Genomic DNA, 12,697 nt, shown 5'->3' with positions numbered 1-12,697 from the left:
CAGACAGGGAGGCAAGGGCATGGCCTAACTTGAAAATTACTTCTATTCGAATAGATACTTTAAGCAGAATGAAAACAGTGCTTCTTCAGACGCCGACCAGACTCACGTCATCAAAAGAAACGTATGATCTCCTAGTCGCAAGGACGACTGCAGAGATTCACTCATTGTTATCAACTAATTCCCCCATACATTTCGCAGAAATCCTGAATGAAATCTTAAATATTTCTGATACCAGTGGAGTCTCAAAAGTATTTAAGACAGTATTTTCGATGGCATTAACACCATTCAAAGCCATACTGGGTATTTTTCCAGATTTCGTCCATTCGATTTTTGGCGGACTTCCCCTCATTTTAGGACTAATTGCAGGAATCCTATTCTTAGTCCTTATATTTCGTTATGGCAAACCATGTCACAGACAAAACACCTGCGACAAGGGAAGAAACAATCCGAGCCATTGGATACCGGGACCGGATATCAAAAATCCTGGGACTTTCCCGGCTTAGAGACCTGAACATGACTTGGTTTCTTTCATTTCGACCAATGTGGCATCGATGTGTTTTACCTGTATTAAGGTGCTTGCTGTGCGGAGAAGAATGCGTGTTGGACACCTGTCTGACGCTACAATCAGATGCGCCAATGGATGCAGAAACATTGTTGAGTCCAATAACGGCTCATGCTTTGTGCTGCCCTCAACGGCTACCAATCCTGATGACGGCATTCGTGGAAACTTCACCACTACGATTAAGGGGTAGTGAAGTTCAAGATGAAAGCAGCATCGATCAGGTACGACCTTCTGTCAGCAATGCTAATCAAAACGTCAATGGAGACAATCATGCGCACGAATGCATGGTTACACCTTTTTCCGAGTTAGTGGAACTCTCCCAGGAAGCTGTTGACAGCTTTTTCGACAGTCTAAATGATATGAAGTTCTCACCAGAGCAGAAATAGAGACTTTTGAGCAAGCTAGCACACGGCGTTCCCAACACCCTGAATTTGGCCTTCAACTTTAATGATAAAATTACATGAACAATTTCCCCTCCAGTTCACGGACAGCAAATTTTTCAGCAGCCCCAAAATATTTTGACGATTTTTTCGGGACACTTATCATCTGCTTAAAGTAAGAACTATTCTTAGAGAACTAAAATTTCTATTTTTAGAAACTTTATAGACATTAGCTGCCCGCTGGTATGTTCATAATTATTTTTTATTCTGTGATGAAGTGGTCTCGAACTTTTTTCTGTATTAAGAGCCATTTCATGTGTAAATTCTCATATACAACTTAGCAATAGTGTATACATATGCGTGATTACTTTAGCATTATTCTACAGCTTGAGTGCATATAATACATGTGACTGCTTTTTCCGTATATTAGATAATTTCGAAATGCATTATATGTATTTTGGGGTGGTAAGGTATACACGATACTCTACAGTATGTTTTACTATGCCTAGATTCGTAAATATGGCCATAGTTAGCGTGGAGTGGGTGTGATGTATTCCTATAGGTTCTGTATCGATCCCCCTATTCCTGACCCTGTTCTGGTTAACAAGTTAACTAGCAGCCATCCCATGATGCAGAAACCGTTATCTGATGAAGCCACACCACGGCACAGGAACGTGTTATCTGATTAGGTCATAACGCTTGCCATCTAATTAGACAAGCAATATTCCTCCAGCCCCTGATAAGGCATACGGAGTTCTCAAAACAAATCAAACCTATGACAACCTGGGAAAAACCCTGCAGCCATTGTTTTGATTTCACCGAGAACTTCAGCAAAAGAATGTGCTAACGACCAGCTCGTATGACATCCTTATTGACGTATCTATGTCCATCCTTACGTCAATCTCGGCACCTTACAGGTATAAATATTACCGGTATTGCCTTAAGCAAACACACGCGGTGGTGACGAGATCGGAGCAGCCAGACTTGCCGAAGCCCAGAGCAGAGCAGACCCCGCTGGCGCAGCCCCGCCTTCCTGACGCGCTGAGAACGAGACGCTGCTTTCTCCTGCCGAGAAATCCAGCTCCGGCGCTTACGGGTAGCCCTCGCAGGCAGCCTGGAATATCGAGACCAGAGACGAGAGATACCATCCCTCATTCATCCTAGATTCCAGGTACAGAACTGAATAACCCCTTGCAGAGAATTCTTGAGTCAGTCACTTGGCAAAACAAACTTAACTTAAACTGCTACTTTCTATTCCCGCCCACGTATTAGGCTTAGGTCAGGTACACTGGGGTAGGCGTAGTTAGAAACACCAGTTGAGTACGATTAGTCAAATGTATATGTGTATGTATCTATTTTATCCATTTTAAACCACCTTATGGCTTAGAAACCATATAAATGTTTTTACAGTATTATTTTATACTTCTGCTTTTATTGTATGCACTTTACTTAACCATAAGTATTGCGATAATATCGATTCATTTCTCCTGTATGAGAAAAGAGACTGATCAATAAATACCATCTTTTATTGAACACGCCCGTCTCTTCCTTTTCTCTACAATCTTGTGAGACTAAGAATGCACGTACTGACTGAGTAAAATAAGTTGTCTTTTGTTTTCACACAACTCTAGAGATACACTCTTGATTAGGGGAGAGCAAAGTTGTCATGTTCTATGGTTGTCAGAAACTAAATCCCTTCTTGTCTATCCAGGGAGGTTCAACTCCTCCTTGCCTATTCGAGAAAGTTTCTAGTGAACTCTGAGCTAGCTGGCAAACCCAAAACTTTAAGTCTAATATCGACAATAGAAGACCTAGTTAACGTCTGGTCTAGGCCTATACTATTGAAGGTATTATTCCAATGCGCAGAGCCTATTGGGATAATAGGAACTACACTACAAGGTCGTGGGGCTTAAAAGAGGGTTAGCAATTTACACCATCCAGTGGCAATCCAGGGGCAAGGGCCTCAGGGATTTCCAGTGAAAGAGGAATCCCGACATCCCGAATCCCGCCTGAGGTCACGCCCCCCCAGACCGCTACATAAGTCGCGCTTGATTTCAAAGCTCGCATTTGCCTGACAGAATCGCTCCTGAGGCGGAAGCCGGGAGGAACGCTCGATCTTTTTAAAATTTATTGAAAATAACTACTGTTTTTATCTGTGTCTCACATTCTCCTGTGCACTCCCCCTCCTTCTCACCTGATCAGACTAACCCTGCGCAGCGATCTGAACACTGCCGCGGGTCAGAGCACTCATTTGCCGCCAACCAGCCGGAAAGCCAGGCCACGCCCACTGCCCTGAGGCCACGCCCCCACTCCTCCCCTTATAACAATGTGCCTTGGCCGGACGCGTAGTGGACGCGCGCTGCGGGCGCACCGTCAGCGCGCCAAAGGCAAGCCCATCTGCGCCCGTCCGCGCCAGGACGGGCCATGGGCCCAGTCCCCCTGCATCTTCCAGCTCGGCACCCCTCAGCTACGCGGCTGGCACACTTCGGCAACTCATGCTTAGTACTCCTGACCCTTGTCTCCACTCAATCTCACCTGAAGAGCGGCATAACAAATGCAACCACTGCTCATAGAGGCTCACTCCTCACTTCCCCCCCAAAATCAGCACAATCAAAATGGCCCTGCTCAACTGCAGATCCCTCCCCAAACACAGCACCGAGATCAACTTTTTAATTTTAAATAACGATATCGAAGTGCTGTTCCTCACGGAAACCTGGATCAACTCAGCATCAGACCCAGACATAGTCCAAGCTCTCCCCCCGGGTTACCTAATCAAACACCTAGACAGACCGCTGGGTCAGGAGGCGGCATAGCAATTATCACCAAAGCCTACCTCTCCTGCCAAATCAAGGACAGCCCTATCCTCGCTTGCGAAAACATTCACTTCTCCATACACCTCTCCTTGGAGAAAACCCTGTCAGGACTATTGATCTACCGACCCCCGGGCCCACTTGGACAGTTCCCGACCCCCGGGCCCACTTGGACAGTTCCCTAACTCTCTGGTGGACACAGCCACCTCCCAAGCTTCTCTCCTCCAACTTCACCGTGTTAGGAGATCTTAACATCCATTTTGACGACCCAGGGAACAAAACAGCCATAGACCTCAAAGACGACCTAGCTGCACTCAGCCTCCTCTTGAAAAATCCTCACCCCACCCACAATAAGGGTCACCTCCTGGACCCTATCTTCTCTAATATCCCGGAACTTGCCACATCAATGCCCCTCCCCATCCCCTGGACTGATCACCACCTGATCTTCCTTAAACTCCCAATCTTCACTAAACCCACCCATGACCCTCCTCCCCAAGCACCCGCTCGCCCCTGGCACAAATTGGACACGGATGCATGGGCCGGTCAGCTGTCTGCCTCCACCCCTACCTTGGATCCGGACCCCTCATTAGCAGACATCCAAATCCGAACCTGGATAGAAACATCCCTCGACTCCGTCCTCCCTCTCAAAACCCTCCCCAGTAAGAGGGGATCATTCAAGTCACCTTGGTTCACCCCTGAATTACGTGAACTACGGAAAAAATGTAAAAAAACGTGAACGTCTCTGGTGAAAAGACTGGGCGTCAAATAGCAAAGAAACCTACAAATCCTCCATTAAACAATATAAAACCCTTATAAAAAGCACGCAAGCTGCCTACTTCGAAGGGAACATTTTAGCTGCAGCAAATTCATCTAAGGAGACCTACCGTATAGTACGGTCACTTATGAAAGTCCCCGAACCCCAGCCTGTCGGTGACTCCACCGTCGCCAGATGCACCCAACTCGCCGAGTTCTTCTCAACCAAAATCCTTAATATCCTTAAAACCTTTCCCCCGCTACACCCCCCGACCGACCCACCAGATGGGCCCGTCGACCAAGACGCCCCCTTCCTGGAAGCCTTCCTCCCCATCTCCATCGAGAGACTGGTGGCCACTCTTAATCGAGTGAAGAGTGGATCCCCGGCCGATCCAGCGCCCATGAGCAAATTGAAACTAGTTGCTCCTACAATTTCTCCCCTCCTAACCAGGCTGGTAAATGCCTCCCTCGTCCAAGGGACAGTCCCCGCCAATTGGAAAAGTGCGATAGTTTGCACTCTCAAGAAACCCCACCTTGACCCCACGGACCCCTCCAATTTTAGACCAATCTCCCTCCTCCCAGGCATTAGCAAAGTGGCAGAAAAAATCGTGAACGAGCAGCTATCAACCTTTTTAGAGACCAACAACCTCCTCCGCCACTCTCAGACTGGGTTCAGACCAGGAGAGGGGACCGATACCGCCCTCCTGGCTGTGACAGAGGAGACTAGATCCATTCTGGACGCAGGGGGATCAGTGGCAGTGATCCTCCTGGACCTGAGCGCTGCCTTTGACACGGTGGAGCACACAATCAATCAATCAATCAATGCATTTATATAGCGCACTACTCACCCAGAGGGTCTCGAGGCGCTAGGGGGGGGGGGGTCCGCTACTGCTCGAACAGCCAGGTCTTGAGTTGCTTCCTGAAGGCGAGGTGGTCCTGGGTCAGGCGTAGGTGGTTCGGGAGGGAGTTCCATGTCTTGGCGGCGAGGTAGGAGAAGGACCGTCCCCCTGTGGTGGCTCTTCGGATGCGGGGGACGGCGGCGAGGGCGTGGCTGGTCGATCGAAGCTGGCGTTTGGGAGCGTAGAAGTTGAGGCGGCTGTTGAGGTATCCTGGGCCCTGGTTGTGTAGGGCTTTGTGTGCGTGGGTGAGGAGTCGGAAGATGATTCTCTTGTTGACCGGGAGCCAGTGCAGGTCTCTCAGGTGTCCGGAGATGTGGCTGCGACGGGGGATGTCCAGGATGAGTCGTGCTGAGGCGTTCTGGATCCGCTGGAGTCTCTTCTGGAGTTTGGCGGTGGTTCCGGCGTAGAGGGAGTTGCCGTAGTCCAGACGGCTGGTGACGAGGGCCTGGGTGACCGTCTTCCTGGTCTCGGTGGGGATCCACCGGAAGATCTTCCGTAGCATGCGCAGGATGTTGAAGCACGACGAGGCGACGGCGTTGACTTGTCTGGTCATGGAGAGGGAGGAGTCCAGGATGAAGCCCAGGTTGCGTGCGTGGTCTGTTGGTTTGGGTGCGCTGCCTAGGGCGGGGGGCCACCAGGAGTCGTCCCAGGCGGAGGGTGAGGATCCCAGGATGAGGACTTCCGTCTTGTCCGAGTTCAGCTTCAGGCGGCTGTTCTTCATCCATTCGGCTACCTCTTTCATCCCTTCGTGAAGGTTGGCTCTGGCGGTGGCGGGGTCGTTGGTGAGGGAGAGAATCAGCTGGGTGTCGTCGGCGTAGGAGATGATGTTGAGGTTGTGCTGGCGTGCGATGTCTGTGAGGGGGCTCATGTAGACGTTGAAGAGGGTTGGACTGAGCGAGGAGCCTTGAGGGACGCCGCAGATGACTTTGGTGGCTTCAGATCTGAACGGGGGGAGGCGGACTCTCTGTGTCCTTCCGGCGAGGAAGGAGATGATCCACTCCAGTGCCTTCTGCTGAATTCCGACGTTGCTGAGTCGCTGCACTAGTGTTCGGTGGCAGACAGTGTCGAAGGCCGCGGAGAGGTCTAGGAGGATGAGGGCTGCTGTTTCTCCGTTGTCAAGCAGTGCTCGGATGTCATCGGTGGCTGCGATCAGGGCGGTCTCGGTGCTGTGGTTGGCCCGGAAGCCAGACTGCGAGATGTCGAGGGATCCGTTCGTCTCGAGGAAGGCGGCCAGCTGCTTGTTGACGGTCTTCTCGATGACTTTTGCAGGAAACGGGAGCAGCGAGATGGGGCGGTAGTTCTTGAGGTCGGTGGGGTCGGCTGATGGCTTTTTTAGTAGAGCGCTGAGTTCGGCGTGCTTCCAGCTCTCCGGGAAGGTAGCGGTGTCGAAGGAGGTGTTGATGATGTCCCGCAGGTGGGGTGCGATGACAGCGTCGGCCTTGTTGAAGACGTGGTGAGGGCAGGGGTCAGTAGGAGATCCGGATTGGATGGAGTTCATCGTGCGGACGGTGTCTTCGGTGCTGATCGGGGTCCAGGCACGGAGGGTGGTTGTGGGGGGCGGTGGTTCGGTCGTGGCGAGCGTCGGTTGAGTTCTGAAGCTGTTGTGTATGTCCGCGATCTTGTTGTGGAAGTAGGAGGCGAGGGAGTTGCAGAGGTCTTGCGAAGGGGTGATGTCGTTGTTTCCGGCGTTGGGGTTGGAGAGCTCTTTAACGATGTTGAAGAGTTCCTTGCTGTTGTGTGCGTTGTTGTCCAGTCGTTCCTTGAATGCGGTTTTCTTGGTGGCGTGGATGAGTTGGTGGTGATTTCGGGTGGCGAGCTTGAGGGCAGTCATGTTGTCCGGTGTTGGGTCTCTGCGCCAGGTTCTCTCGAGGGCTCGGCAGTTCTTCTTGGAGCTCTTGAGTTTGTCGGTGAACCATGGGGCTTTCTTGCTACCGGGTCTGCTGGGCGGGGTCTTCAGGGGGGCGAGGTTGTCTGCGCAGTTGCTGATCCACTTTGCGAGGTTGGTGGCCGCCTGGCTTGGGTTCGTTGCGCTGGTGGAAGGGTTCATACTCAGGGAGGTCGCGAGCTGGTTGGCTGTGATCTTGTTCCAGCTCCTGCGTGCAACCTGTTGCTGGTGGTGGTGGATCGTGGTCCTACTGAAGCTGAAGTGGACGCAGCTGTGGTCCATCCAGTGGAGTCCGGTGGCGTGGCTGAAGGCGATGTCCTTGCTGGATGAGAACACGGGGTCGAGTGTGTGTCCGGCGTAGTGGGTGGGGGTGGTCACCAGCTGCTTGAGACTGAGGTTGGCGAGGTTGTCCAGCAGGGTGGTGGTGTTGCGGTCGTTGTTGTTCTCCAGGTGGAAGTTGAGGTCCCCGAGGAGGATGTAGTCAGCGGAGAGGAGGGCGTGCGGGCTGATGAAGTCGGCGATGTCTTCGCTGAATTGTGTGCGTGGTCCCGGGGGTCTGTAGATGAGGGTGCCTCTGAGGGTGGTCTTGGGGTTGACGTGGACCTGGAAGTGCAGGTGTTCGGCGGGTGCGAGGGTGTCGTCGGTGTTGGTCGTGATGCGGATGGTGTTCCTGTGGATGATGGCGATGCCTCCTCCGGTCTGGTTGATGCGGTCCCTCCGGATGATCTTGTAGCCGTCTGGGATGGCGATGGCGGTGTCGGGAGCTGAAGAGGCGTTCATCCAGGTTTCCGTGAGGAAGGCGACGTCTGGTGAGGTTGTGTCGAGCAGGTTCCAGAGCTCGACGGCGTGTCTGTGGACGGAGCGGGTGTTGAGCAGGATGCATTTCAGGTGGCTGCTGCTGTTGCTCGGCTTGGTCTTGGTCGGTGCTGGAGTAGTGCAGGTCCGGATGCAGGTGAACTTGCAGGCGTTGCAGCAGAAGGGTCCGTGGGTGCGTCTCGGGGTGGCTCGGTAGCATCCCGGGATTCGGCCGGTGTTGAGTGCGTTGAGGGTGGCAGAGTCGTACGTCCGGCGGGTGGGCTGGGGTCTGCGAGGGCCAGGGGTCCTGGCACTGGGCGCGGTCCAGGCGCGGACGGGCTTACCTTTGGCGCACCTTCGGCGCTCAGTCGGTGCTCCCGCTGCGCGCGTTCGCTGCGCGGTCGCTCTGGGGGCGTCATAAGAAGGGGGACGTGAGGGCGGGTCAGCTGGGCGGCGGGAGCGGCTCGGCCAATGGGCCGGTGGTGGGCGGGGCCTGTGGCGAGCAGCGGCGGGAACTGGCGAGCGGGCGGCTCTGCTGTGGCTAGGCCGCTCGGGGGACCAGGGGGGCGTCGGCGGCGGAAAAAATGCGGCAAGGCTGGCTGGCAGGAGCAAGGCTGGCTGGCAGGAGCAGGAGGCGGCAGGAGGAGCAAGGGGGTGACCCGGCCTGGTGAGAGGCGCAGCGGTCACCATCCTCCTCCACCGTCTTTACAAAACGGGTATCACTGGCACCGCCCTGACATGGTTAAAATCGTTTCTGGAGAACAGAACTTTCCAAGTGCCAATAGTTACTGCCATTCCAAAGCTCTCCCCCTTCAGTGTGGGGTTCCCCAGGGATCCTCCCTGAGCCCCACACTTTTTAACGTTTACATGGCGCCGTTACACGACATAGCCTCACCATTCGGCATAAAGGTGGTCATGTACGCTGAAGACACCCAACTAGTCGTCTCCATCAATCAAGCCGACCAGTCCATGGAGAACCTAGCCACCTGCCTACATAATATATCCAAATGGATGGGTGACTCCCGACTAAAGCTCAACGGTGAGAAATCGGAGATTATGCTCCTAGGCGACCCAAACAAACTCCCCAAGTCCCTTGCCTGGCCATCCAGCATGGGCTCCCCCCTGCACCAAAAAAGGAAATCAAGAGCTTAGGCTTCTGGCTCGACCAGGACCTCAGTTTTAGATCCCAAGCAAGGAAGACAGCCGGCACCTGCTTTGGGCTCTTGCGAACCGCCCGGAAGATCCTCCCTCTCATCCCCCCCGTCCAGGAAAATTCTCATCCAGGGCCTTATTATTTCCAGACTGGATTATGGAAACGCCCTGTACCTGGGCGCCCCTGTAGCTGTTATTAAAAAACTTCAGCACGCCCAGAATGCCGCAGCAAGACTCCTTACCGGGACGAAATCCAGATGCTCGGCTAAACCCTCCCTCAAAACTCTTCACTGGCTCCCCATCCAGGAGCGCATTGCCTTTAAAACTCTATGCATATCTCATAAAATCTTGCAGGGCAAAGGCCCGCCAATATTAAAACCACTCATCAAACCCCATAAATCTACTAGACAGCTCAGATCAGACTCTCTGTTCCTTGCCAGCATCCCCAGAATTAGAAGAGCGCGCACGGGCGGGCGCTGCTTTTCTTACAACGCCCCTAAGCTCTGGAACAGCCTCCCCCTTAATATCCGCAAAGAAACCAACCTGCTCTCATTCCGCAGATTACTGAAGACCTGGCTCTTCCCCGAATAATTTCCCTTCAGGAGCACCTCAGGTTGATACTATAGCGCTGGGACGCCCATGGGTAGCTACGCACTTTACAAATCCAAAATCAAATCAAGACATGAGAGATGCATCTGCAGCAGCTCCCCTGCAGGTCACAGGACGCTCAAAGGTCTTAGTTGGAGTCTGGCTACCCAAAGGACTGCCCTGTCAATGCAGGTGCACTAGAGTCAATATGGCAGGAGTACCCCAACCTGACTTGAAGGTGGGACTCGTAGTGATTCCTCCATGGGCCTATAGCATTGGAGAGACAGGGCGCAGTCCACACAGTCCTGTGGAAGCCTGATGAAGAGGTCCTCAGGAGAGTCCTGTGAGATGGGAATCCTGGTAAGAGAGGGGAATCCTGGTGAGAGAAGGAAGACGGAAGTTACTCCACCATCATGCAGCTGGAAGCACAGAGACATCTGAGGTAAAATCCTCAACAGTCGCCAGTACGTTATATGTCTTTGGAGGATTGTTAGCCACGGAGCCAAGACACCTTTGAAGACGTCTCAGCTACAGACTTCGCTATTGCTCCAAATGGAACAGCGAACATTATACATAGACTTCCATGTGATAAGACCAGGTGGGACAGGACCCCCAGTGCCCAGCTAGACTGTAACAACTAGGACTGGCGAGCGAGAAATCCAGACTTCATTTACACTGCCATTTGTGCCCAGAGTAGTCTGGTTAAAACAGCAGAGCTGTGCCGTGATGCCTGGTACTCCCAGCTGCACCTGTCCACTTATCCTGTCACCAACTTCAATGGACTAAGTGAAGTTGTTGTTTTTGTCATTTTGCTCTCCCACAGATTGGACTTGTGGTCCCATTTTTTTATTAAAGAAGGGAGGGATGTAATGACCAACGGGTCACGGTCTAGTGTTGAGCAGTAATGTGTTTTGACCAACCACTCCTAGAGGGCTGGCTTCCACACTCACCCCAAACACATCCATTACAGGACATGAGACCTTTCTTATAAAAGGGGCCAGGCGCACGTGCCCTAGGCCAGTTCCAAATAATAACTCCCTGGGGTCACTAGGTGTATGGGGGCCTAGGGCCCCAACCCTTACAAGTACCACCTTCCAATCCAAGTTTCCCTTCTTAGAGTATCCAGCAAGCTAATGACATTCATTAATAACTACAATTAGTTCTGTTTTTAAACTGTAAAGAATGTTCTACCTTTGGGTTTTAACTGGTTTTATCCGTTTTTTTCTTTCTTTTATAATTACAACAACCCTAAAGGCAGCAAAGGTGGATGGAATCATATTGAATGTCTGTTTAAAATGTTATTCTGCAAGTGGTAGCATTGCAATGGTTTTAATTAACTATGCAAAAATAAAGAAACTTGAAACTTCTCAGAAAGAAGCATATTGTTCAGTATTGATGTATGTGCGCCCATTTCCTTTCCATCTTTCTGACCAGCTGTTCAGTGCAAATCTTGCCAGGTTTTTCTTTGCGATAAGTGAACAGGGAAAATTCCTATAGGTGTGCTAACTTTGTCAATTTTCTTGTAACGCTGACCAAGAAACAAAAACTATGACAGGGGAATGTTTTTTTACGTGGGTCATGTGTCACAAAATTTTAAAATTCTGCGTTTGTTGAATTTCCCAAAATGACTTGCCATTTTGCGTGCACATTATTGGGGGTAATTTTCACCCAAATGAGACTGGTTTGCACATAAATTATCTTGCAAGAACGCATAAAGACATTTTCTGCCAGCTCCGGCGCAGCATTCCAAAACGCCAGGTAGCCGATCCGGCCCTGGCCAAAGTACAAAAAAAGTGCAAATTTGCAAACAATTGCACACATTTTTCATATTATGTGAAAGAAATTCAGAATTTCGCCCACTGCTTACAAATCAAATTCAGTATTAGTAGCCACTCAGAACGTAGGCCTAACTCAGTCAGAGACAGGAGAGCAGAAGGAAAGGAATCTTCCCGTAAATCCCCAGCCGCTGAAAAGTACCTCATTATCCTGACTAAAGAGCAGGTTAGTGCGGAGAGGTAATACTCACCTTCCCTTCGGCGCTACCGCGCTGCGCGAGATATCTGTTATTTGTATTACGCAGGCATTGTTTAGCGGCCATTATCGCGCCGTCCTGCCGGCTCCACCCGCTTGTTTACAGTTCTGCGGCCGCAAGGGCTTCTGGGGCGCAGAGGAAGAGAGGGCCGCATCAATACAACCGAGAAGGCTGCAATTCCGCAGCGTAGCCGTGCTCAAAAAGCTGTAATATGAACAATTACCAGGTTATTGTGTGGAGTAAGTGTGGACACGTTTGGGTGTGTGGTGGATTTAGGGATTAAGTCGAAGAAATGCCTCGTGAGTATAACAATTAAGTGAAATTCCTCTAAAGACTTCAGCTGCAGGCTGAGCACCAAAACGGAAGCTAGAAATTGCAGCGTTGACTCCAATTTCGGTAGCCATTGACGCATAGCTGCCGAGTTCCCAGTTGCGTGCGTGAGATATTTAATCAAGGCAATTTTGCTCTTTGAATTCTGGGTTCTTGTCCTATTTTATAATGGGAAGAGGGCAAAGAAGCATACAAGTCCGAGAATTCTACTATAAAACAGGTACGTACATGCGTGAGTAGTTTACCCAGTCAGTGATATTTCTTTCTATTCTGGGTTTTGTGGTTCTGATTTGAAAATAAGCACAGAATTCAAAGAAAAAACTTGGAGCAGCACATCACACATAGACCTGGGAAATTTGAAAAAGCTGCACATGGAACTGGGAAAATTGAGAGTTCTCCCTAAAAATAGTGAGGGTCTGTTGTTAGGAACTGTGCATCCCACAGTTGTGAGAGTGCTTTAGATGTTACTAATGGCAGTGTTCCAGGAACAAATTAATGAGCCTGTGTTTAG

The 12,697-nt window shown here is 51.1% G+C and overlaps 1 protein-coding gene across 1 annotated transcript in view; it reads right to left on the bottom strand.

Moving 5' to 3' along the window:
- Positions 1–11,948, bottom strand: part of LOC144752812 (uncharacterized) — a 762,950-nt gene extending 751,002 nt beyond the window's left edge. Inside the window, exon 1 of the mRNA XM_078640662.1 lies at positions 11,851–11,948. The gene's annotated coding sequence lies outside the window, so the exon portion shown is untranslated. The remainder of the gene's footprint in view (positions 1–11,850) is intronic.
- Between the last annotated feature and the right edge of the window lie 749 nt (positions 11,949–12,697).

This window comes from Lissotriton helveticus, chromosome 5_1, assembly GCF_964261635.1.
Source record: "Lissotriton helveticus chromosome 5_1, aLisHel1.1, whole genome shotgun sequence".
In the NCBI taxonomy this organism is placed as follows: Eukaryota; Metazoa; Chordata; class Amphibia; order Caudata; family Salamandridae; genus Lissotriton; species Lissotriton helveticus.
This window is presented reverse-complemented; position numbering and strand designations above follow the sequence as displayed.